This window comes from Spodoptera frugiperda, chromosome 12 (genome assembly GCF_023101765.2).
Source record: "Spodoptera frugiperda isolate SF20-4 chromosome 12, AGI-APGP_CSIRO_Sfru_2.0, whole genome shotgun sequence".
In the NCBI taxonomy this organism is placed as follows: domain Eukaryota; kingdom Metazoa; phylum Arthropoda; class Insecta; order Lepidoptera; family Noctuidae; genus Spodoptera; species Spodoptera frugiperda.
This window is the reverse complement of record NC_064223.1, coordinates 727,708-755,670: the sequence shown is the minus strand read 5'-3', so window position 1 is coordinate 755,670 and position 27,963 is coordinate 727,708. Positions and strand designations below refer to the sequence as shown.

At 35.4% G+C, this 27,963-nt stretch overlaps 1 protein-coding gene and 2 non-coding genes across 4 annotated transcripts in view; all 3 read left to right on the top strand.

Annotated features, from left to right (window-relative positions):
* The first annotated feature begins 3,051 nt into the window (after positions 1-3,051).
* Positions 3,052-27,963, top strand: part of LOC118262821 (prion-like-(Q/N-rich) domain-bearing protein 25) — a 39,165-nt gene continuing 14,253 nt past the window's right edge. Inside the window, exon 1 of one of the 2 annotated variants that reach the window (XM_035574436.2) lies at positions 3,052-3,383. The gene's annotated coding sequence lies outside the window, so the exon portion shown is untranslated. Of the gene's footprint in view, positions 3,384-18,268; positions 18,449-27,963 lie in introns of those variants that run through there. The other variant, XM_035574435.2, reaches the window with a different exon arrangement.
* Trnar-ucu (transfer RNA arginine (anticodon UCU)) lies at positions 6,728-6,800 on the top strand. Its single transcript has one exon. It is a non-coding gene; the product is annotated as a tRNA-Arg (tRNA).
* Positions 8,828-8,900, top strand: Trnar-ucu (transfer RNA arginine (anticodon UCU)). Its single transcript has one exon. It is a non-coding gene; the product is annotated as a tRNA-Arg (tRNA).

Genomic DNA, 27,963 nt, shown 5'->3' with positions numbered 1-27,963 from the left:
AATATTTTTTTGAAGAGGAATTCTGATGGCTGTGTTTTGGATATGTTGAAAAGCAGCTGATGACCCAATCACTGTCTTCTCCATGTAGCCAAATGGCTTTCAGAGCAGCGGATTACCTAGCGAGTTTACCGGGACTCCAGCTCGAAAAGCAGGAATAGGAAAGGGGCGGTTTATAGTCAGTAAGAGTCTTACACTTCCTCTCGCCTCACCCAAGGTGAGAGAAGACATTGGATGATTTTCCCCCTTATAAAAAAATAAGTTTTGACGTCTAAAGGAAATTTAAAATGCCACTGACATTACCTAACACGTGCTTCCATAACCAGAATAATAAACTATATAAACCATAGTCCTGCATTTCACACTTCATTTTAATATGTTTTAAGATCATTATCGCCCTTTAATGTGCAGTCGGAAGACCTTACCACCATTTTTATAGTCTTCTTTACGACATCTGCTAACTACATGATTTTATATTGTTTTATGAGAGCTGTCGCAAGCCATTCTATACGGATTAACCGGTGAGAATCACCTGCTTGTTGCGCTCAACTATTTACAACCTTTTTATTGGTTTTTGAAAGAACTTCCTGTGTCGCAGTCGGAATGGCATTTCTTAGCAGATCTGGTTTACAAAAATGTTTTGTCTTATAAATCTTGCACGATAAAAGGTATTTACGGGGGCGAGGCTAGGCAAGAGGGATTATCAGATTCTTATTGACTAAAATCCATCCCGTTCCTACTTCTGCTCCTGGTCCGCAGTTCCGGATCAGGCATGGGAGCAAAACATCTAGTTAAGTAGTTATGAAATCATCATAGGAAATTGGCACTCTGTAATTTCTGTCTAATCCTATGTCAAAACCAGAGATTTACCAGAAGAGAGCATCGAAATGTTCACAGACAGGAACAAATCAGTTAAAAATTAAGGAGAGTTAAAATAAAACACCTTATTCTTATATTAAACAATAAACGCTTACTTAATTATTTTTACCATGGTATCGGAGTCACATAATGCACCACGGTAACTCATACCTGACCAACGAGGCATTATTACACATCTACAGTAAGTGCACATTAATGCAAGTGAACAAGCCGTGACAGCAGTAATGACAAGCTGTAACATGTCGTGGCTAAGCACTGTAATGAGTTACTTCCCTTGATTCACTGTTATGGGTGCTTTATGGGAAGCGTGAGGTGTAGCTGTGTTTATATGGGTTTCTGTTGTTAAGGGACATTGATGAGTTTGTTGGGGTTTTAGTACAAATCCATTTTCTCTTTTAAGTCTTTGACTGCCAATAGAAAACTGTCGAAGGCAAATCCTCTGCTAACGTCGGTCACTGGTGACCATCACGGCATTCAAGGTGTTAATCAAGTTTACTCTTTTTGTTTTCTTTATGAGAGTTTGAAAATTATGTCCATTCTTTTGGTTTTTCTATTCTTACCGCAATGCCAAATATGCGAACCGTATTTACAAAATCACGTCCAATTCTGTGGTAAGCCCAAAAGCTTTTGGAAGTGTGTTAACATTGAAGATGACAAACAATCGTTTTTAAAACACGTACTTCAGTCTTCTCAATCAATAAATAGAAGTCTATAATACATCATACCCACTCTGCCCACCCAGGCGGGAGTATCGCGTGAAGCTACAAAACTAGTTAGGCGCCCGGAATCGTCTGCCAGCCGGCGCTTCGGCTCACGTAATACACAGCATTGTTCACGAGGCTGTTCGCTGTACCAGTTTGTAGGGCAACCATATTTACAACTTGGTGACGGAGTCTTTGCCATCAATATTCAAAGTCAAAGCATTTATTTCAATTAATCCTAAATTAGGCACTTTTAAAACGTCAAATTGAATTGTCCGTCAGTCTGTTTGTCAGTGAAGCTAGGTGCTAGTTCCAATAGTTTTATTGCTTTTCCAAAGAACAGTCTATTTTATTTTACCTAATAGTGAACTGTTCTTTATGTTTTGCCTGAGATATTACCTTTTATGCCATTGCTAAATATATCAATGATGCACAAGCACCAGCTATTTACGTATGCATTTGTAGATACTGTTTCTAGTAGGTAACAGAAATGTTTTAAGGATTATGTCCGAAATCTAAAGTTTAGTGAACTTTTCTCTCTTCTTCTGCGAACGAGTTGTTCTTTAATTAAAGATTATTGCTATCCAACTTCTGTCTTCTGTCCAGTGGAAGCAGGTGGCAGCTTGTCGTTCTACATGAAGGACTAAGAGGGAGGCCTTTGTTCAGCAGTGGACGTCTTTCAGCTGATGATGATGATGAACTTCTGTCTCAAGTGGCAATGGCACAAAAGCGGGCATAATACTATTAATGAAAAACAAAGTCCCACCTTCTCCAAATGTATAGGCACTTCCAATCTCCGGACACCCACCGTCCGGAGTGACCGACATCGGATCCGGACGCCCAACAATGCACGAAACGTTATTATTACGGAACAATAAATTTTTATCTCGCTCCTATTCGATTCAAATGGCATGTGATCTATGAGTATCGAGCCATAGTATCGATTCTTTCAATTGCGCCATAGCTGCGGTATTCGATTAGTGCGGTATCGACTGAAAGAATGTAGATGATTGAAGAAATTGGATAAAGAAAAAGTTAAGTATAACTATTACTACCGATGAAGTCTGTTGTAGGAGTGTAAAAATAGTTTTCAAAGTCAAGAATTCCTATAGTACAACTTTTTATCGGATCTGAAAACATGCCTGGTTTTTTAGACTTTTTGAGTAGCTCACTATTGTCATTAAATACCTAGATATACTATCATTCTGGTCTGATAATCTTCAAAAGTGGAATGCTCTTTACTTTTATGAAGTGAATCGTCACATCGGGGAAAGAATTTAAGGTTGTGGAACTACAAAAAATACTCTAATAATTATGTACCTCATAATGGTGCTCTAATAATTTGTGATGCCGCATCTGCGTTTCCCTTTATAGTAAACTTTCCGAAGCAATCACGGAAGGAATTCACACGGACCAGCGCGCACCATCATTGAAGGCATCGCTTTGGCGCCAAAACAGAGCTAATCTGACAGTCTATGCCCGCTCGGCTCGCTGTGCGCATGCGCGAACGCGCGCCATCTTGCCGTAACCATAGCAACGCAAATGTAATCAAATAAACTTTTCATTCATCGTGTTTTTTATAAACATTTTTATTATGTGTAGTGAACTATAAATATTTGTAGTAAATATTTAGTAAATTATGTGACTTTGTATAGATTTTTTTATTATAATTCCTATTGTAATGTTATTGTTTTGTGAACTAAAGTAGGAATGTGTTACGATTATTGCGTTTCGTTTTTGTTTTATCGCGCATGGCAAGCAGTTTTCGTCTGTCAATTTGTGTCGCAAGGAATATTGGATTTAATTGTAAGTACATAGAGATTATTATTGTATGTTATGTTTATTAGAAAAACCTCAATGAGGCACTTGTGGTGTCATATTTGCGAAGTTTGTTTATTTTATTATGTAATTGCTGATTAGAACCTTATTGGAACACGAGTATTCAATTGTCACACTTTTATGAGAAACCCATTAGGGTTTTTCTATTATCAGGAACACATTTATTATTTCAGTAATATCTGCAGTACAGGACTTCAGAAGTTATATTTTATTTTCGGAATGTTTTTCTTCCTTTTTTGCGATTTTTATGATACTAGTTACTTCCGCGCGGTTTCAGCCACTCTGATCGGCTCCTATTAATGGTAGCGTGATGTTAACCTTCCTCGATAATTATTTTTGTATTGTACAAAATAGTTCTGGAGATTAGCACGTGCGTACGTTCAAATAAACAAAATCTTCAGGTTTATATATTAATATAGAATCTATATGTAAAAATAATGTTAGTAGCAACAGCAGCAGCATGTCAGCTGCTATTAACTTTTGGAGGGTTTTTTTACATATTAACGTTAGATTAGTATTTGTACTCTTTTAAAAATAAGAGTTAACTTTTGTATAATACTTTTGTTTAATTAGTTCATAAACTAATTAAATAATTGGTAAATAAAGTAACAATTCCTTAGATTAACCACTCGTCTATTTATACCGATGTATATGAGACACTAGCTACTTCCGCGCGGTTTTACCCGCTCTGCTTGGCTCCTATTGGTCATAGCGTGATGTTTTATAGCCTATAGCCATTTATAGCCTTCTTCGATAAATGCACTACCCAATACAAAAAGAATTATTCAAATCGGACCAGTAGTTCCGGAGATTAGCGCGTTCAAAAAAACAAACAAAACTCTTTAGCTTTATTAAGTATATTAAGTATAGATAATAGAAAACACATTGTGTCTCGCGTGGATCAGCGTTCCGACATACCACGGATTAATTTATAAATCTACTAAACTTGGTAGCGGAGATAAATAAATACCTACTTAGTCGAATTTTAGAACGTGCTTTACTGTTAGACTTGGTAACTGAACCACTTTTTTATTAACTTAACTGTACCTTGTTAAAGTAAGAGTAACGTAATTAGTTTCAGCCGGTTAAGTACCAAATAATAATAATAAAATATTCCAAATCTAGTCTTAGACTAATACATAAAACTGGAATGTCTGTATGTAATAAGTATACCTATGAGTTTGAACTCATATGTATTACTTATTATACTCATAGGTAAGTAGTTACGTACAACTTGAGTTCTACGAAGCTTTTAAGATTATATGGAGCCCTGATAATTCTGATACTACGATCTCTAAGTCTAACCGGTTATCAAATGTAGAGATATATAAAACCCCTCTTATACATATAGGTTTACCTAGAAGAGACCCATGGACCAGCAGTGGACTGCCATCGGCTGTTGATGTGATGTTTCCTACTATACACAGTACCTAACTAGAACATAGATATATAAACAGCACAAAACACTGTATCTATTCCTAGTTGTCATTGTGACTACGAGTATTGTAGACTTCTCACGGTAGTAAAAGTCAATTGCGTAAATCGATTTATCTGCACTACTGATTCACACAATGGACTATTTAAGTAGTATTTCTGCACTTTCTGTCTCATACTAGTATTAAATTGGCTGAATATATCTGTAAAGAGGGAATTATTTACTGAATGTGCAGGGTAGGTCATTTGTTTAAAGTCTTAAAGCCTAGCCGGAGCCCCTGTAACCCGCTGGGCAGTCTGCAGCTCCGGGTCGGCATCAGCCCTATTAGGCCTCATCTGTGGTGGTCTGATGGCCCTAGTTCGTACGCATTAGTCCGGTTCTGGCCGCAGACCCGGACATACGATGGCCAAATAGGTTACGCTTTTTTTTTTGAGGGGGGAATATCATCCAATGACTTCTCCCGCCCTGGGTGAGGCGAGAGGGAGTGTCAGGCTCTTACTGACTAAAAACCACCACGTTCCACGCTTGTCGAGCCAGAGCCCCGGTAAATCCGCTGGGTAGTCCGCAACTCCGGATCAGGTATCAGCTCTACTGAACTTCCAAAATAAGAAGTTTGTCTTTATCAACCCCTAAAGCCCTTCAGCCCCAATAGCCTGACCTTATCAATTAACGACGTAAAGGATCTCCCCTAAATAATCACGCGGAACACTTCCCCACCTATTTAATTATTTTGATAGCCTCATAAGGCTTCTTGTTCACAGCAAATTGTGTCGCTAATTTCTCACTTATAGGCCTTCATTAATTAGTTTATTTGACCAAGCACGTGTGCCTTATTGAAGGGAAGTAAGTATTTCCTTTTTATCGAAACCGCAAGTTACTTGAAACTTACCGGATAAGAGGTTTGGCCTGACCAATATTAACGTCATTGTAGGGTTCATGTTTATTAATTTTTCGTGAACTTAAGGTGCGACGAAGTAAAGTTCTTCTTTAACTTATAACTTGTAACTTCCCATTTTTAAGCCAAAGGGCTCCGTACTCAGTTTTAATTCTTAACTCCAATATTGAATATTATTTGCGGCCAATAAAACAAAAAGATTTAAAATCTAAGAAAAATCCGGACATAGTAGCTAATACCTTCAAAGTACATACATACACACACAATATGTTACTCATTATTAGTAAAGTAGGCCTCACTGTACCAGATTGGTAGCACATTTATTTATTCAGATGTTGCTTTGTAAATGAAGTGTCGAAACATAGCGTGGTACTGAGCCGTGAGTAAATATACAAGTGTGTACATATACTATATAATGTACCTACATAGCTATCAGTAAACACTGCTAGGTACCTACTTATTAGTAGTGAAGGTCTTATGCTATTTAATATGCCTAAATAGTTTACAAAAACTGTCAATATTGAAGTCGTTTGTTTGTTCATATTATTACGATGTTGTGTGAAATACGTCCATGGGATATGGGATTGATGTTCATACATCCAATTACCTATGTAGTCTAGTAACATAAGTCATTGGATGATATCTACCTTTAAAAATAGAACCTATGTAGTAAATAATAAATAATTTTATCTAATTTAATTAACCAAAACTAAAAAATCAATTTGTCTACATAACCTTGAACTCTGCTCACATCCTAACATAAAACAAAGCGCAATACTAATTTCAAGATTACAAGAATAAAATAATAATTGGCCCATCTCCATACAAAAATACTACATTCAAATATACATACAAACACTGACATAAGTCCCTAATATCGATACGCCAACGTAGTGACTCACACATACACAGTATACCGTTGACGCTGTATACGTGTGAGTGACGTAGGACGCAATGCGGTATTACGGCGCTTCTTACACAGTCCCTGTGGCGCAGAGGATAGCGCGTTGGACTTCTAATCCAAAGGTCGTGGGTTCGATCCCCACCAGGGATGCTATCACTTGGGAATAACATCACATGTGAGATATGCTTTTTAGTATTTTTTTTTCGCTTTTTTCTCATGTAAATAGTATTTTTTTAGGTATTTTCTGTTTAATTATGATTGTGTTGATAGCAAATGTTCAAGTTGTACTTGATTTTTTTATCCTACATAATTGCTTTATGAAATATTTATTAGTTATTTAAATATGGTAATTTTATTAAAAAAAAAACTTGGAGTTTTATTTTTACCAACCATTATAAACTAGATATTAAATAACTACACTTTGAGTACAAAATAAATGTAGAGCGCTTAATTAGAAAAAAAAAACTATTAGGTATTATGAAAAAAACAATTCGATAACAACTATTAAGAAAAAAATATTGGTGATATTTATTTTTAATTCTACGCGCTAGTTCCATGTATATCACTCTGAGTCTCTGACACACCAAAACTACTGGACGCAATAAGATGAAATTTAGCATAGAAATAGTCCCTAAGCCCTAATCTTGACATTTGACCATGATTAAAATTAACGCAGTGTTTTGCGTTTATCTTTATATTCTTTTCGTGTAGGTTTAGTACAAATGATTTATCTTATTTTATTTCACATACATTTTATTGTGATGACTGGTCTATTGTATTACAAGGTTAAAGCGTGGAAGACATATTAAAATAATGTCTTTTTTATTGTTAGTATAAGCCGGTAAACTAGCAGACGGATCACCTGATGGTAAGCAATCGCTGCCGCCCGAAACACCAGAGGTGTTACAAGTGTGTTGCCGACCTTTTGGGAGTTAGGAATTTGAGGGTTGTTGGGGAATCGAGGACTGAGAAGATTGTGAAGGCGGGTAATTGGATCACCGGTAATCTCACTCACACAACGAAACACAACGCAAGCGTTTCACTTCGGTTTTTCTGTGAGGCCGTGGTATCACTCCTCTCCTCCTCCTTGAGCCGGCCCATTCTTGCCGAAGCATGGCTCTCCTACACTTGTCTTATTAGGAATACCATCAAAACATTACCTCCAGTAATCTATTACAAACTGGCAATGTTTACTAGCCTGCATTGTCCAATGGAAAAATTCGTCTAAACCATGCTACAGGCTCCTAAAGTCTTATCTCCTTCTAGATACATAAATTATCATATATCGCGATCGTACGATCGCGTTGTGGCAAGCAAAGAAATATTTTACCATTAAAAAAAGACGTCTTACCTAGGATTTTCTCCTGTGTCATGGACCGGTACGTTTACAAACATACAAGTTCACATTAACAATTAATGGAGCACATAATGAATTGTTCCGTGCGAGAATCAAACCCGCTACAAAAAATATCCGTAATCAAAACTACTACGGATGGTTTTTATAATGAATATTTTAATTTTAATTATTGCTAATCACTGTTTGATAATGACTTATCAAGACGGTAGCTATCTTTAGGTACAGCATTCGATTAATATTTTATTGTTTTAAATCAGAATTGGGCAAAGCATTACTGGGCGTTTTATGGATTTTCGAAAATTTCTCATTACGTGCCATAATATGGTGCACTACCGCCTACCCTACATAATGTAACGTGAATAAATAGTTACTATTTTTGTTCCTAATCGGTACCCAAAATTATATTTGAAAGATACAGAATTTGGGAAAGACTTTTTAGGAGTTAAAGTATAATAAGTATAGTCCCAATTTTTTTACAAAAATTATGTAAAACAAAAGTCAATCTCTATCCCACGTTTTCTATTCTATCCACAAAAAAAAATACCACAACACTAAAACCAGAAAACACAAAAAGATTCTTTCAAAAACAGACCCTCAGTTCCCGAGATGACAACAACAAAACTGTTCAAACTACTCACAAACAAAATAAAAATTAATTTTCAATACTGAAACGTTAGTTTATAACTGAAACAATAAATTCAATTAATTTCAGTGTTTGAAACTCAATTTTTAATTACTGTATTGTCATTGATTGAGTATTGTTTACTGAAATTTAGTAATTCTTGTGTTGTGGACCGGTATATTGTTGTGTACATCAACTGTCCCTGTGGCGCAGAGGATAGCGCGTTGGACTTCTAATCCAAAGGTCGTGGGTTCGATCCCCACCAGGGATGCATTAGCAAACATTTTGTTAAATATTTGATAGGATAATTGTTGGAATTTATGGGTTTTTGGTAATAGATAAGTTGAGTTGATTATGTAGTTGTTGCTAATTAGTTTGAGAATTACTTTTTACATTTTTTGAGTGTGTTTTTTTTATTGTTATATATAATGTACTTTGTTTTATTTATGTTTTGTTTTATTTTTTAATCCAAAGAAAATCATGAGTAGCAAATAGATAATGACGTCGATATGAATGAATTAAAATTAAGCAGTGGATTAATAGTATTTTTATTAAAAAATTAAATATAGTCTACCTACTTAGTATGTAGTTTGCTAATCGATATGGTTATGCTACGGTATGAATATTTAATTTCGAGATCTTTTTCTGATTGTTAATGGATTTTGGAAGCACATTACACATTGTTATAATTGTGGTTTACTCTTTTACCTGCTTTTTAACAGTAACTTGTTTAACAATAGCAACAATACAATAGCTCTGACAAAAGTACCTGGTCCTAATTTCAACCATCACTTGGTCACCCATGGATTAATTTTGTTCTGTCGTTATGTAATTTTCACAAAACATTTTTATCTTGACCGTACCTATATCTTACTACTATTATAAATGCGAATGTTTGTGTGTTTGTTTGTAACTCAATCACGTCAAAATGACCGAAGGGATCGGGATGAAATTTGGAACAGGGGTAGATTATGGTCTGAAATAACAACATAGGAATCTTTTTATCCCACGGGACCGCGGGCGAAGCTAGAATACCATATATCACTGTAGATCACAGCAATCAACAGCACTAGTTATACATAAACATCTTTATATATATAATTCTTCTGTAAGTGTGTATGTCACTGAACTCCTCTTAAACGACTGGACCGATTAGGATGAATTTTTTTGTGTGTGTTCAAGGGGATCTGAGAATGGTTTAGAATTACAATTTTGTCTGCTGGACAATGTTTTTTTAATTAATTTTTATTAATTTGTTAGTAGTTGTTGATTTTGGAATGTTTTACATTGGATCCGACAAATTTTCAAATTAAAGACGTGTAGACAGGACAACGTCTGTCGGGTCCGCTAGTATACATATATAACTACTAAACAAAAACTCCATTTAACCATAAGACATTACTCGTAACTGAGTAGTAAGTCGTGCAAACATTTAGATTGGTACTGTTAACTGATGGACCATGGAGTATGGATGTCAGAGTGTCTCTTAGTAACAATGTGTCCATGAAATATTGTTTAGATATAAGTTTCTGAAGTAGTGGCTTCTGCCAGCGCCTTCGCCAATTCCCGCGGCATAAAAAGTAGCCTATATATCGTTCCACACCATAGTCTACTCCTATTCCAAATTTTATCCCGATCCCTTCAGCCGTTTTTGCATGATTGAGTAACAAGCATACACACTCACAAACTAGAATGTGAGTTTGTGTGCAATTAATTAGCCAGACTAGCTTTAACCAACGTCTTCACTCGTGTTTTTTGGATTAAATGCGTGATATTTGTTATTTTATTATACTGACTAATTACTTAATTTTGTAACTGTCCCATTTTTCAGATGTTTTATGTAAAAATAATCATAAAACCTTGCCACGGTTTTATGATTATTTACAATTTAGGAATCACAATAAAATTATGTACCTTCCTACTATGTACCACTACAATAGTTTTGCTACTATTTAGGTGATATTTATGTGGATGATATGGGGTGATATTTCCCATATAAGTAAGATCGTACTCCTCACATCAATACTCCATGCCATGCACATACACATACAATGTATTAACCGACAACCGACAGACGATCAAGTTTTTTACCATCCACCATCTTTAATATCCGCCTCGTTTACCGGTCACTCGGTCAATAAGACCATACGGCCGGCAAAGACGGGTTAAGTGTATTTTCGGTACAATCGACACAGATGGAAAATGTACTAGCATGCTGTGTAGTTAACCGTTTATCAGGTCAATTGGTTTTAAATGAAGGTTTTTTAAACGCGGAAATGTTAAACAGATGTGGTTTATGTAATTTGTGTATTTCAAAGCGTGCGTGCCCTATAAATTCTATGTAGATAATCGTAGTAAGATATCGGAGAAAGAACGGTAGATGTTTTGTACCTACGAGTACGTATGAAAGAAACCAATAATAGGGTACCAAATTAGAATAGGTAGTAGGTATGTAGTAACCACTCTGTATCTCCTTTAGGTGCAGATGGTAGCCACAGGGGAGGTTTTAGTGAGGTAAAAACCCCACACTCCCTTTTGAAACCTTTTGAAGATTTCCCCGTCAATAAAAAGAAAATGGGATCACCTAGGAAGTAAATATATTTTAATCACCACACAGATACACTAACCAGTTTAATAATCACCGCTTTTTATTTTAAGGTGGAAAAATCATCCAATGACTTCTCCCGCCTTCGGCAAAGCGAGAGGGAGTGTCAGACTCTTACTGACTAAAAACTACCCCATTCCTACTCCTGCTTTTCAAGCCGGAGCCCTGGTAAACCCGCTAGGTAGTCCGCAGCTCCGGATCAGGTTATCACCACAGCTAGAAACGGCAGGTTTTTAATACTTAGTTAAAATCTAAAAATCTAGTATTTCGAATAGTCATTGATAATAATAATGCAAGCACAACCAGTACCTACTAATATTATTCTTAAAAATTGTGTGAACTACGCGACGTTTAGTTCAAGGTTGTTTTAAAACAAAATTCCGGCCAAGCGCGAGTCGTGACCGTGAGATAAATAAATAAATAACTTCCTAGTAAATCAATCTTTTGGGTACGGTATTTATGATAATATATGATTGTTTGTAAACGTATTATTTATTATTATTTATAGGTCGAATATTTTGTTGTTTGTCATGCAAAAGCATAAGTATTCGGGACATACTTATTTTAAAATACTTCCTTTTGTTTTACCGTATATAAATTAGTACTTACTGTGGTATTTATGGTGTGATATAGGTTGGTACCTATCCTATGTTTTTTTTGTCAAACTGCTCTACATTTTATACTACGTAAAAGCTAAACAAACAAATATTTTTTAATTTTTTATTTTACCGTAAACGTCACCATGTATTTAATATATTTAAGTCTTCGGATATAATAATATATCAATATATACTACTAATATTACATTGATTTATAAAACCTTATGTTTGTTTGTTACTCCTTCACGTCAAAATGGCTGAAGGGATTGATCTTAAATTTTATGTAAGGGTAGATTATAGTCTGGAATAACACATAGACACTTTTGTCTTACAGGAAATCGAGCGAAACCGCTGGTAGAAGCTACATAGTTATAACAATATTTTAAAAACTCTCAGCTTATTATGTAACACAGAATGCATTGCAAAGATTGCATTTACGGATCTCCAAAACGTAATAATAAGCAATAACAATGGAGACAAAGAATTAAGAAGCCAAGAAAGCCTTGAGACTGTGAGACTGCATGCTATTTATAATATAAAGAGTTACCTATACAGAGGCTGACATTTATATTATATAAAGAAAGGTACATGATCGTTTCCATGGCCGATTTATTTTATTTCACTAGACAAAGTTGTATTCGGTGATAATTATTCAAATTGTAATATTTTACACCTTTAAAGTACCTATATGAATACATATATGTATAATGTATAAAAATATCTACTTATGTAAACGTCTATGTATCGTATGTATCGTCTATTTCTATGTATGTGTTTGGAAAATTTCTGCAATAACACGTTTCGGATTCTTATGAATTATTATGAACAGAAGAACTGAATTAACATATAGTATAAATAACAGTCTCATCATCATCATCAATAGCCCATAATTGGCCACTGCTGACCAAAGACATCTTCTGCCACGGTGAAGGTTTTTGAGCATTAACCTAATTATTAATTAATAATAGCCACGCTCCTAAAAAATAATACCTACTACTAAAACATATCTACGCAAATATAGATAATATCATACTTACTTTTACTAGATGCACTGATCATGGTCATACAAATACTCAATTTTGAATCAGTTTCACCTTGTTGCTAATCTACGTATGTAACTGATTTACATTTAAAAACCTCATCTCTCAAAAACATTCGATCATAAGTAATAAAATTAAACAATAAATTATACAAAAACGTGCGTTATACATATATTATATACGGATGCTTATAGTATGACGTCACTTTACAAGAAACGTAAAAACATACGCGGCGTAAAGCGTAGTACAACGTAAGCAAACCAAAATAATCTGCACCAAGACAAAACTAGAAGAGTTTGTTTGTTAAAACTTTATAAAACGTGTTAGTTGAAAAATATTGCAAGTTTATAAGAATTGATTTAGACTGCTTTTCCTCCAGAGATGTGCTATGTAGCTATGCTACGAAGATGTAATAGCTAAGCTGTGACAGCTATGTGACCGTTTCCACGTGTACTAAGCTATGTAGCTGTGCGAAGAAGATGCGCAGCTTGAGTATGCGATATATCGATAGTAGGGAAGCCATCCATAGCACGCGTCTTTCCATATAAAAAGACAGACAAATACCAATGTGACGTTTCCGAGTTACATGTTCTAATATCATTTAGACACCACTGACTAACAGTGAAGGAAAACATTGTGAGGGAACCTGGGTTAAAAATTTCTAATTATAAGTTTGAAATCGCCAATCCGCATTGAGCAAGCGTGGTGATTAATGCTCAAAACTTATCTATGTGAGAAGAGGTCTTTGGTCAGCAGTGGCCAATTATAGGCTATTGATGAAACCGTACGAAATAGATATCACAAAAAATACTATACATAACAAACGTACCCGGTGCGATACAGCCTACACATAACAGCGTCATTACAATATATAAACAAGTTCAAGGCTGTATATTATACAACAAGGCTATGACTAATACATAATCTTATTTACGAACAACAAACCAGTTATTCAATAGGAAACATTATGTTATGTACGGGATCAGAGCCTTACATAATGACTTACCGCCGTACGCAGTCATTTAATGGTTACTTAACCCAGTCCTTAGCAATTGTTTTCGGAAATCATTACTAAGGAATGGTTTAAGTAATAGTTAAATGTATCCGAGTGCGGCAGTTAGCATCGGTATATAATATGTATTATTTTTTAAGTTGAACCTACATGATATGCGCTATTTTCTAAATTGGCGTTTTGCGTGTGAACATCCTCAATAATAATTGATGAACACGTTTGAAGAGATTGATGAATGTAGATCTACAAAGACGAAGCGAAAAAGTGTCAGAATCATTGGCGCTTTATTGCCACTGCCTACCCCAATGGCAGATAGTCGTGACGATGATATGTAATAATATGTACCTATACGTTAATTTTTGTAAGAGTAATTTTTATAGGAGTTGACCTAAAAATATTTTTATTATTTTTAAAAATTTTTAAAGATCTTGGTCTTTCAGAGACAACATCGCCCGATCTAAAACAAAACGAGTGCAATTTTGGATACGCAGACACAACATTGATCATTATTTTGTATTTAAAATTGAGGAGAAAGTCCAATTAATAATACGAAATGAGACTGTTTGTGAGGAAGTACGGATGTTTGTTATTCTTTCACGCAAAAGTTACTGAACGACTCTGAATGAAATACCTGAAATAACACATGGGCTACTAATCTCATTGAATTAAAACCGAATGCGGGCGAAGCCGCTGATAGGAGTATTTATTTATTTATTTATTCAACAACAGTATTATACAGTATACTACGAATGTAGAGCACCATATCCTGGGTTCGATTTGAAAGCCAAGAAAAACATACTTAATTAGAATGATCGATTTCGTAGTTTCTATTAAATACAAGTTGATAGATATATGTAGGAAATCTAAAATCGATTGCCAAATACCCAACACTACATACTGATTAGTAACAGTAATCGTATTGTATCGTCATGCCTTTTATCCCAAAGGGGTATGCAGAGGAGCACATTACGGTACGTAATGATACTGTATAATATAATGAAAACCCACTTTTCACCAATTATATGTATAATACCTGAGTTCCATGTTCCTGGGCAGAAATCCAGACTACCGTGCTACTATTGAGAAATTTTCTAAAAACCAAAAACTCACCCAGTGATGCTTTGCCTAACTCCGAAATCGAACCTGAGACCACTGACCGCTGGGCCAGAGGTCTCGGGTTAGATTTTGGCAAGTGTGACTACTGAGAAGCACTTGCAAGCCAAACCACAAACTGGACGCATTGCCCAACCTGTAGTCCGATTCTGTAACACACCAATTAGTTCGTTTTGAATCTCACTTTGCTTCGATAATTCATACTAATTGTATACTTTCAAAATGACCTCTTTCACTTATGTGAGCTTCGTTATCGAAATGGTGTGTAAGTTGTTACAGAATCGCAATACTGGACCACCAAACCTTGAAGCTCACCATTAGACAGACAACGACCTCTTACTATGAGCTCATAGCTTAACAGCCTCTAGATGTTTTCCTTACAAACAAAACATACGTACAGACAAACACGCAATGTCGGTAGATTGTTTTCTTAAGGTCAGACTGATTGAACTGACCTCACGGTTGCGAAACGTAGTTAAAGGCATGGCTTGTATGAAGATTGGACGATTAGAGTGTGATTGTTTAACTGGTTGACGTAGGTTCATGGTTTTTTAGTTAGAAGTGGTTTAAAATGCAGTTAATTGTTGTGATAGTAAGTAATAAGTGGGTGGTCTGTGTGGGAGAGATATGCCTCGGCATGAATGGTCCGGGTTGACCGGAGTGATACCACGGCCTCACATAAAATTGACGTAAATCAACGCTTGCGTTGTGTTTTTGTATGGTATAAGCCAGTAAACAAGCTCATGAATCACCTGATTGTAAGCAATACCGCCGCCCATGGAAACCCGAAATACCAGAGTCATTTTAATTAAAAGTGCATAGCCAGCCTTTTGGGGGTTAAAAATTTAAGGGTTGTTGTGCAATCGGGCATTGACTCGACTCACTCACTCTACAAAACACAACACAAAATCGCGTTGTTTCACGACAGTTTTCTGTGAGATCGTGGTGTTACTCCGGTCGAGCCGGCACATTAGGGCCGAAGCATGGTTTGGTCCTCTCACATTTTCTGTGGACAGGGAAATACTAACAGATGGTTAGTGAAAACGGATAAGATATTAAGTGATTATGGGGAAAATGGAGCTCAAAATTGAGGTCTCTTGGTAATTGTGACCTCTCGAAAGTCGTAAAAACAGCAGCTCGTTCTATAAATACGTTTTAGTCAAAGTTGACATTTAATCGCAATCACTTTCTAAGGTCAACATCGCAAAAAACGTCTTGTTATAAACTCCTTATACAAGACTACGAGTTACAATAACATTTTATTTTAGACTAGAACCGTTAACCGTTATAATCTTAGTATTTGAGATGGTCTAGGTAACAAAAATATTTCATTACTAACTGATCCGGTAAACTTCGTACCGCAAAACTTAAATAGGGCAAACATATTTTTTCTCATCTCTTAAACCTAGTCTTGGAAAGGTTTAAGATTGAAGGTTTCTAGACTCTAAAATTTTATTATATCTTGACTCGGAAATTAAACATGGTCATCAAGTTGAACATGGCCCTTTTACAATTATTCGAGTCTTAAGACAATTAAATTCAGCCCTTCGAATATGACACTGCTTTTCTAGATATTATATTCTAATCAATTAAGAACTCCGCTTCAGTTTTTTAATATCACAATCTCCATATAATCAAATCATATATTCTGTGAACCTACAAAGACACACAATCTGTAGTATGCGGAGAAAACAGCAGTTACATTAGTAGAGCGTCGTTCAAGGTCAGCGCGGACGTTCCGGTGCGCGCGCGCATCCTGCTCGCATGACGCTGCGCAGGCGCCGATACTTTTGTTACGTGCGTTTTATTGCGCTTTTACTTACGAAAGTGGAGTCGAATTTCGATGGGGGAAGGCTTTTGTCCATGCTGTCATGTGAGGTCATTGACCTTGTTGTAAAATGATCACTATTGTCTGATGATTTTTTTTAGTTTTACATATATTTCTAGGATTTTAGTGATCTGTTTCAAAATGCAGTTCGAGTTTTGTTTAGTTTTGGAAAGTCTTTACTTTATGTCATATAATTATGTCTCATAATTATCACCATCCTCATCATATGTATTGGATGTCATATGGTCATCGGTAATGTCAAACGGTTATCGGGAGAGGGATGTCCCTGTGTTTACACAGGGTTTTCCTGTCTTAATGATAGATTATCCGATATCTCATTACAGAATAGGGGAATTTATAGGAGAGTATCATTATAGTCTATCATATCAGTACGACGTATCGCATACTGCGCAAAGGGCCAACAGAACACCACAGATGGAGCCCAGTAGGGCCGATGTCCAACCAGGAGCTGTGGACTACCTAGCGGGTTTACCAAGGCTCCGGTTCGAAAAGCAGGAGTAGGAACGGGGTGGTTTTTAGTTAGTAAGAGTCTGACACTCTTTCTCGTCTCGCCCAAAGCGTGAGAAGTCATTTGATGATTTCCCCCCCTTAAATACAGCATTTTTTTCCCACTACTAATGTCTATTTAGCACCTGGATTAGACTTGCTGATTTGAAAGTCACAAAAGATGCAATACCGCATCCAATTTGGAATATAAATCATCTCATTAATTAGGCGAAAGCCGACAAGAGTGTGACGTCACTATTTTGTCTGCAATTTCGTACCGTATTTTACAACGAATTTCGATGACACACAATAGGAATAAAATCGTGTTAACAGTTCTGTTATCATTAAATTGACGTTTATTGATAAAGCAATCAGTGGGTTATCAGTGTTCTTGGTAAGCAACAAGTGATTACTATCAATTATATTACAAGCCATTAGCTACCATTTAGTATTTATTATTGGTGATTTATTTATTGATGTAGATGTGCAAGGACAAGTGTAGTCTAGAATTACTACAAGTTCGTTCTCCTATCAGTTTTTTCAAGGGTTAAACAATTTTTCCACTGAAGTTTGGAACGCAAATACCGACTGTATCTTTTAAAATGACTATAATCATCTAGGTTTAAAAAAAACATCTAGATATGCAAATGCCAACTCTATCTTTAAAAAAAATTAATAACACTAAAATCAGTAAGCAAAATTTATGACCTATAAATGGCAAATGCGGTAATTTCTGAAAAACATAACACACCTCTCTCTATAGCTAGAGAATGCACAAAAATTTCTCTAAACAAATCCATTTACAACCAAAAACAAGAAACGACAACCATCCATTCGAATGCAGAAGTCCATACAAAAATAGTTAGGTATGAAATTAAATTCGCGAGCGATCATCTAATCAGCAATACATACGTCTATGGTCCACCTTAATGCCATTGGCAGCCAGTGTTGTGCCGCCCGACGCGAGTGACAGACGTATATTCCGTTAACAGTGGACTAGTGCTGTGCACGCGAGTTATTCCCATCATAAATAATGATATTTGTGACATTTCGTGTTCGATAGTGATATGTTATTATTGTGATATTTCGTTGTTTGTGTTTTTTTTTGTTTAAAGGTATGTTTTTTTTTACTCGTATGTTTATTGTGATTTGTGAGTCATTTTCGTGTCAATTTGAGTAGTGTATGTTAGTAGTATTTGTTTTTAGTTTTTGTTTATATTTTTTGCTGTTATTATGTGATGTGATTAGCGATGATGATGATTATTATTGGTATTATTATAGCTATGTAGATTACGTCCTATAATTGACGATAATTTATTAAGAAGTTTGTTTCACGCGAAATTACTGAAAGGTGTTTCTTTTTTGCAAGGGGAAATATCATCCAATGACTTCTCTCGCCTTGATCGAGGCAAGATTGAGTATCAGACTCTTACTGACTAAAACCACCCCGTTCTTACTCCTGCTTTTCGAGCCGGAGTCCCGGTAAACCCGCTAGGTAGTCCACAGCTCTGGACTGAAAGGGTGTAGATTAATATGTCCATGCAGTTAGAACCTACCAAAACATAACTTTCCTTTTTATTTCACTGTGGTTTAGCAACCAATACTTTTGACTTGTTTAATTACACACAGAAATTCAGCTTTGCCTTTTTGTAAGATTGGTCAATATCAATAATGAAAACATTTACACTTTTTCAATTAGCCGTGGCTTAGAAAAGACCTTTGAGCAAGTTATAAAGTTGATACGTGTAGGATTACTTAGAAAGGAAACTCGTCAAGTTTACCGCGAAAGTTGTGTATGTTCAAAGGAAATGAGTAATTTTCAGTTGTCATAACGAGATAGCAAATTAACCACTTCTAATATGACTTGATACCATTAGCTTATAAATACAGTGCTGGTATTAAATGCTAGGTTTCATTTCCGGTACTACAGTTACTGTTTAAAAGGCCTTAAATGTTTGACAAAACTCATTTAATTTCTCAATGGTAATTAGTTAACACTTACAATACCATAAGAACTCGATACGAGATATTTACCATACTTAATAGTTTCTATGAGTTTTCGATATTTCAGCACAGCAACAGATGGATTATGTTGGAAGAATGGATTATATTGCTCACGGATGAACTATGTTGTGTGTTCAGTGTTCAGTGACAGAATTTAGTGATGAACCTGAAATAAGTGAATCTTTTGAGCTGTAATCTTCCATTTGCGTGCCAAACGTAAAGGTAGTGGTATGTCCTCGTATATGGAGGAAGATTGTAGTCCAGTAGTGGAAGTCCAGTTTGACTGCACGGTTGTCGCGGTGGCTGGGCAACCGACTGCGATTCCTGTTCGGAGCATACTACTTGCATACTATTTGTGTGATCCACAAATTGTTGTTTCTGGACTGGGTGTTATGTATATGTGAAATTGTATGTTTGCACACACGACACGGGAGAAAAACTAAATATGGGGCAAGGTTTTATATAACAAAAAAGGTGTATATATTATATTGATACAGATAATTTAAACCCTATGAAGGAGAAGCAAGCATTATAATAATTTAGTTTCTAAAACACATAGGTGTGGATTATTATGTGATGATTCAAATTGTTTGTACTGTGTCCATGAGTCGTGTAGTATTGAACTTAGGTTAGGCTTGCCTGCATTTAATCTAATCTTATCAAGCAATTTTGAATTACTCATTTAAATGAAATTTTCAATGGATTTCGCTTTGTTTGTTTAGCAATTCTGTAATATTTTACGAAGGTGTTGGTAGATTAGTAATCTTACTATCTTAGTAATATGCGCAAATGCGAATGTTTGTGTGTATGTTTGTTGCTCAACCGTGTCTAATTGGCAGAAGGGATCGAGATGAAATTTGGAACAGGTGTAGATTAGGGTCTAGAATAACACATAGGATAGTTTTTCCGCGGGCGAAGCTGCTGGCAGAAGCTAATAGTTTTATAACTCTCATGATCATGCACTTGCATCGTACAGTGTAAAATTCATTAACCTGGGTTCAGGATCATTTTAATACAACTCATCCTGTACATCAATCTATTCTTCTGGAATAGCCAAACGTGTAGTCATGTTACTTCCTATTATAGATACAAGGAATAAATGAAAATCTTATCGATATAACAGTTCTAAAAACAATCACAACGAATCGATAAGATAAACCACGCATTTGAACGCTAGAAAAAGAACACATTCTGAACTCATTAGAAAGACTCTTTAGATAAATCTTTCTTCTACATACAACAAAAAACGTAGATATGTAAAACATAAACACCGCTTATCGATAAATCGTTATCGGATATCGATATTTTATCGATAAGAATCGGTACTATGCACGTTATTTTTATCTACACGTAAAATTCTATTAAAAGCCGTTTGTGTTGTGTTTTGTTTTGTTTATATTGAATTAACTTGAGTTTGTACAAGGCGGGTCGCACCGTGCGTTAACCTTAGATTAATAAATCAACTAGTTATATTAAGATTAATTTTAATGTTCTGGAAAATTGTTGTACTGTTTTATTACTATTGAATCGGCGGTTAAGTGTGGGTTTTGTGATTAAGTGTATATCAAGTGGTGTGTTTGATTTTAAATGAAGTGTTAAGATTATTTTAAAGTAAGTATTTATTTAAGACATAGTTAAAGTTTTATTGCTACTTTCAAACTAGACAAATATTGAATGATCATGTTTCTCTAAAATAGAGAGCTAAAGTAGCGACACGTAATTAAATACCTGTTATATTTACATCAAAGACATTCTAAAATTGATGACATGACTTTTATATCAAATAGTTACGTCTTCGTTTTATGTATCAAATATCCAATCAGCAATATACAGTAATTTCTACACGTCATGTAGATTTGATTCGCTCTCAACTTTACCAAATTTAGCCACGATCATCTTAACCACGTTTAAAGCCCAATGTGTCAATGACATGCAATACTAAACTCTAAAAATATAATATTTCGTTACTTATAATCTGAAATCGAGACAGCGTGAACAATTTTTAGAAAGTCGAGCTAATTTTTCGCTTGAAAAACGATTTTTTTACGCAAATCTTCGTAAAATTCGTTTTGCAATGTGATTATTTTTTAACCGCAAGTTTTATGGTTATGGTTCAATCGACCTGTGAGTGAATTCAAGTAATATTTTTATGTTTTTATAGTATGAGCAGGTAAAATTATTGATGGAAATCGTTACGTAGGTATCACGATGTCTTATTCACCATTTTTCAGTGGTGTCTAAATAATCTTAGAAAGTACGTATGATTTGAAAAATGAGTCAGATTGGTACTTGTCTCTACGACATTACAGGTATAAGAGGACCTGAAATATTCTAGATTTATAAACCAAATGACGTCATATTATTTTTGGACACTACTCATGCAGTTCAATCAATTGTGTAACACTTTGATGACACTGTTCAATTGTTTTTATGTATGTATGTAAACACAGAATGCATATTATTATGTAACACGACATTGACTCATGCAATTTACAAATAGATGATGATTCATAACTACAATAAGATATAACAACTTATTAAGTACCTACTATTATTTTACAGCCAATTTATATTGCATTTAGCTAATAAATGTTAATTAATTAATGTCAAGGTATCTGCTATTGTGACGTGTAGGGACAATACAGAAAATAACTCATAACTATTCATAATTCCTCCACATTTATTTCTAAATTTTATTCTAGATCAGATTTTGAACAATCTTGACACATTGATTATTATGTTGTCAGCTTACTCACGTAACTGTTTGACGAGGATCTCGACTAGTTTCAAGCCATGCTAGAGACTCATAGTAGAGCGCATAACAAAATAATTAATTTAATATGTCTTACGAAAGTTAGAATAAAATCTTGATATTTCTAGTAATAACTAAAAAAAACACAATTCCAGTTTCAATGAACCTCAAAACAATCACGAGATCGCCCACAAAAGACAATAAATAGTAATATTCAAGTAACACCCTTCATTCGACATTTTTATATCCAATAAGTACCATACATATTTACGGACTCCAAGTCATTCCCAAAAATGGCAAAATCCCAATAAGGGTTTTCGGACCCAACAAAGTCAACGACCCCTATTAATTAAGTTCAGCTAATTACATTAGAGGCATACATCACGTCACGGTGGTTAGCTGTGCACAATAGTCCACTGTCCGGTTTCTATTGTTCAGCAACTGAACTACACATGACACAGGGAGCCCAGTAGGACAAGAACGTTGATTTTTTATGTTTTTTTAGTATAATATGGAATAATAGTATTATAATATGATATCTCCTTGCATATGGCTATTAGAGTGCATAAGTTACAACTAGGCTATTCGTCTTATAGATTATTGTAAAATATAAGACACGTATATTTTATTTTCTTACAGAAACAAATACTTTCGAAGATATATCTTCTTCTTCTTCAGTGTTCCGGTATTTTCATGGTGGGATCTACTGTAGATCCTGGCTTACAGAATTTGCGATGGTTTTGGGAGGTTGTAGCGGGCTTTCCCCATAACTAAGGTTTGCAGATCACATACATGCTTACCATAATGAAATGCTCATATAACTAAATAAGCTTTGAAACTGTCTCCATGTAATTCAATAATCAAGTGAAAATCCTAAGAAGGTATGAAATCTGGAGCTGCGGACTGCCCAGCCTGTTGCCGTGGCTCAAAAATCAGGAGTAAGAACGGGATGGCTTTTAACTTTTTAGTCAGTAAGAGTCTGACTCTCCTTGCCCAAGGCGGAAGAAATCTTTAGATAATTTTCACTCCTTAAAAAAGTAGGTTTGGAATACTTGTAGGGAAGAACACAAATCTACACTTAAACATCCCAATAACAAAAACCAAAACACAACCCAGACTTCAAACCGCGGCCATCTTTGTCCGAAGTGAAGATACCGACGCAAGCGCACGCATTTTATCAACCGTCACGATCTATCGTGATACAAAACCTTTTTTTTAACTCTGTCTCGGATTAGTACTTGCATTTCGTAATTTTTATTACAAACCTATTCATGCACAGGGTGTAGCTGAAACTAAGCGTTATTTAGTTGAGTGACTCGGCATTTTTTTGATAGATATAGATATCAATGGGTGCTAAGAATTTTAATGTTGAGTCTTAATTAATGATTTTGTGCTGATGACGTTGATTTGGTTTTGAATAATTTTGTTTTTAATGATTGAAGGTCGTTTTGATGGTTTCGAATGATGTGTTGTGTTGGTTAAAGAATTGGTTGACCGTTAGTCGCTTTACTTGTTTCGTACGTTTTAAGTATATACCAATCACCTTTTTTACCCTTTTAACCTTAAAAAGCGCAAACAATTAATACTTATGAAGATTATTTTCATTATTATTCATTAATTTATATAAAAAAGGATGAAGGATTTGACCACATCAGAAAAAAATTAATTTAATTGCTATTTTACTATCCTAAAAACACGGATGATTTTAACAAAAATTTATCTGTAGGTACCTATTAGCGTTAATTTTTCATTAGTCCAGTTTATGTAATCAACCAAATAGTACCCAACGGGCCAAAATAAAGGGTTGAACCTACGCTCTACCTTCAGACCCAAATTAAAATAATATCCTTGAAAATGTATTATCATGATCATTAAGCAAAAAATATTGTACCTAATAGCATGATATTAAGGTTCTAATTTAATTGCTTTGAACATTACGTACATAAGGTATAACATTACCTTTTATTTCCAAAAGGTGTAGGAAGATGTGAATATGGGTCACTGGTAATTAGTGAACGATATTTAAACACGTGATTGTACTCATGATAACAAACAACTTTCCTAAAGTTTCCTAAAGAAACTTTTTTTGTATACTCATTAGTTTTATTTTATCACAATAACAAAACAACAAAATTTCATTAGCACGCGCGCGTAAAGTTCCAAAATACCTACTAGTCTTCCGAAAACGCGGGCGCGGGCATCTCGCTGCTAACAGCTGATTTTTGTTATTGTGATACAAATAAACCTAATGAGTACCTATACAAAAAAAAGATTCTAGAGATGAACCGAAAGAAGTATGTAAGATTCGTAGCAATTGGCGTTCCATTGTTTCTTACTATCCCCATGGGAGATAGGCGTGAGGTTATGTATGTAGTACATAACCCATATCGGAGCTTAAACGATTCACTAACTCATTATTTATTCTGCTAATTGAGACCGATTATCACCGTCTACTTGTTAAAACTCATTACCAAATAACATCAACCTGTATAATTATAATATCGTAAGTAAGTAGTACGCAATATTTTTCACAGCGTGATTCTGGCTGTGGTACAAATTGTATACAAATTGATCATTATGTATTGTGGTTAACCCACATAACACCTCTGTGTTATGTAGCTAGGTACTATATCTACTTGACTCATTGATTTTGTGGTTACAAACTTGGTAACACAATAGTTAGGAAGCAAAGTCGGATACAAATATTTGAGTCGTTAATAGTCTAGTATAACTACATTTTATTTATTAATTATTATTTTTGTAAATATTTTTTTGCTATAATTTTAAATTGTTCACTTTTTGGCACATAGCCTTTTTTTATATATGAAGGAAAATTATCCAATGATTTCTCCAGCCTTGACCGAGGCGTGAGGGAGTATGTATAAGACTTTTGCTGATTAAAAACCACCCCGTTCCTACTCCTGCTTTTCGAACCGGAGCCGCGGTAACCCGCTAGGCAGTCTGCAGCTCCGGTGGCACATGGTCTGGACAGATGTTACACAACGGCACGTATAAACAATTGTCGTCACACTCTTTAGTAAATCAGGAATAGTTGTCAAAGTAATGACTAATTACCTACACTTAGCGAAATATGTCATTAGCATTCTATAATCCTAATGTAATAAAAAATGATTTAATGATCCAATTAAGTATCTAAAATAATTAAACTAAAATACAATAACCTTGATTAGTAGTAACCCGATAACCAACTTTCTAAGGAATGTTATTTGTTTGCAGTTAACACAAAAACCTGCGCTTACGCAACCATGAATGCAACACGCGTGTAACCAACCTGAGTAGAATGTAATGTTGGAGTAATTCTATACTTTATATCATTTACTTATTTGTTTCTATGTATTAAATATTATTATGTACTGATTAGATTTTTTCCGATGGATATTCATCCATTAATCAATAGTTAGTGATAGGCCACTGCTGGACTGTGGGCCTCGTCTACATGAGAAGGTTTTCCAAAAGTTTCTTTATCAGAGTCAGAGAACATCAACAACCTTATTAATGGATACGTCTGACCAAAGTTTCATCTCACAAGGAGAAGGTTGGAGCATTAATCACCACGCTTGCTAAATGCGGATTGGCGATTTCAAACCTATAATCAGAAATAATGGATAAACCAGGTTTATCCAGTGGTGTCTAAATAATCTTGGAAAGTAAATATAATCCGGATAAAGTCACTTTGCCGTTGGTAGGTTTCGAACCCGCATCTTCACGCATGGTGAAACCTCCGAGCCACCACGACAGTTTTGTCAGAGAGTGACTGACGAAATCTATAGACATTACATTATCACTCACATACTTAAAGGTTAGATTTCTAACCCGAACATCAAACCTGAAACCTTATCTACAACACACATACTTAAAACTACTCTACCAAAAAGACAATGACCACACAAAGACAAATGATAACAATTTACTCTAATACATAATTTCACTAAAATCATTTCCGTGCTCCGGCGCACAACGTGTGAATACGAAACTGCTGAACCGAAAACGATGCAATTACATTCCTACATACATTACAAGTAGAACTATTGTTTTAAAACTATTTGTCGACAGCACATCAAACCATCCCAATTTCACAAACCACTTCAATCGATTTTTGACTTTACTGCAAAGATATAAAGTTGATTTTTGTTTGATAGTGGTATAGCTTGACATGCTGCTGACTACAATTTAATACATTCGATTTGTTCTAGTGTATCATTTGGCCGATAAACATCTTGTAATGGTCGTGTTAACCGAACTATTTAGCGTGGGAAGTGATTTAGTTTTATATGTAAAGAATGCCTTGTTAGTTAGTGAATGATTGTTGAGAAAAAATGTATTGGATTGTTAGGCTCTCATCCTGAAAATAATTTTTCAACCAAATTGATCGGTTCCGCACTTGTTACTCCTCAAGTGTTATGAGTGTCCATGGGTGGTGCGGATGAGTAAGTTCAATCAGGCGACAGGATTTAACAAATTTTTATTTTCCTAACTGTGTGTGATGATGCCACAAGACAGGTAAACATAGACCTCCCCCCATGATTTCTAAATTAGCCGGTTAGAACCGACCTAAATCAGTTCAGTAAGTCCTTGCCTATACTATAACAGAATTTTCTACTCTCTACTATTAATTCCTCCGCTACAAACTAGATGGCGCCACATGCACGTCACGGTTGGTGTAGACATGCACAGAATTCTTATCGAACCAACGACATAGTGGCCTATTTCACAGCATTAATTCTTGATAACATTGTTGTTTTTTACCTTTATATTAATCTAAGTTAAATAAGTTAGTTACATAGGCTGGTAATGGTAGTAGAGATTTCCTGGTAATGTCCTAAGTAATGTGGACTAGCTAAATACAGAAGTGGGCTAGTCGTAAATAAAGCAATACAACACTGTCGAAGATCCTGTGTGTGTCTGCGGACAGGGAGCAAGGGTAGCTCGCCGTCCAACCAAAACCAGGCCCAAGCGTACTCAAAGAGTCATCAGACCACCATAGATGAAGCCCAGTAGGGCTAATGCCGACCCGGATTTGCTGCTTACTAAGTCATTGGGGCTCCGACTCGAAAAGCAGGACTAGGAACGGGGTGGTTATTAGTCAATAAGAGTCTGATACACAGAGAAGATTTTCATCTGTGTAGCACATTACTTGGCTCTAACAATTATGATTTACGACATCGCACCGACAGGAAAATTAGGACTGGTGATAAAAAAGTATTCTCCTCTACTATCACCACACGACAAGATAGACCTATAGCTAATTAAGAAACCTACACAACTTGCTGACTCTGTGTCTACTGGCTAGATAACTAGGGAAGCGTGTTACCTACTTGTCACATGACCGATGCTGCGTTTAGACGCGACGGCAACTACTTATACTAGTCAAGTTTTTGTTGGGAAAATGCATTGACTAACGTTCTCACTTGAACGAAACTTCGGTTAGTAGATACGAGAAAGTTCTAGCTAGATTTTTGCTGCAAAAACGGTTGAACGGATTTAGGTGTAAGTTAGTAATTTGCGCTAAAAATGAATCGATCTTTTGACACTTGCAGTAATGGATTTGTAGATTTCGGTGACTGTAACACAAACTGTAACGCGATTGCAACACATCTTTTGTATTGTGTCTTCATTTCAAAATCTTTTAGGAATATAACCATTTTTTACCGACTTCAAAAAAGGAGTTTCTCAGATTGTAGGCAAAAAGCTACGGGTCAATAGGTTGATCAAGATTGAGAAAATCTATTTTTCGTCTCTAGCAAAAAGTTATCATTTACTCATTTAGCTACATCACATTACAAATCCCTGATCTAACAAATAGAACAGCCTCATCTATTTTATTACAATAGTCCCCCCACTCCCCTCCCATCT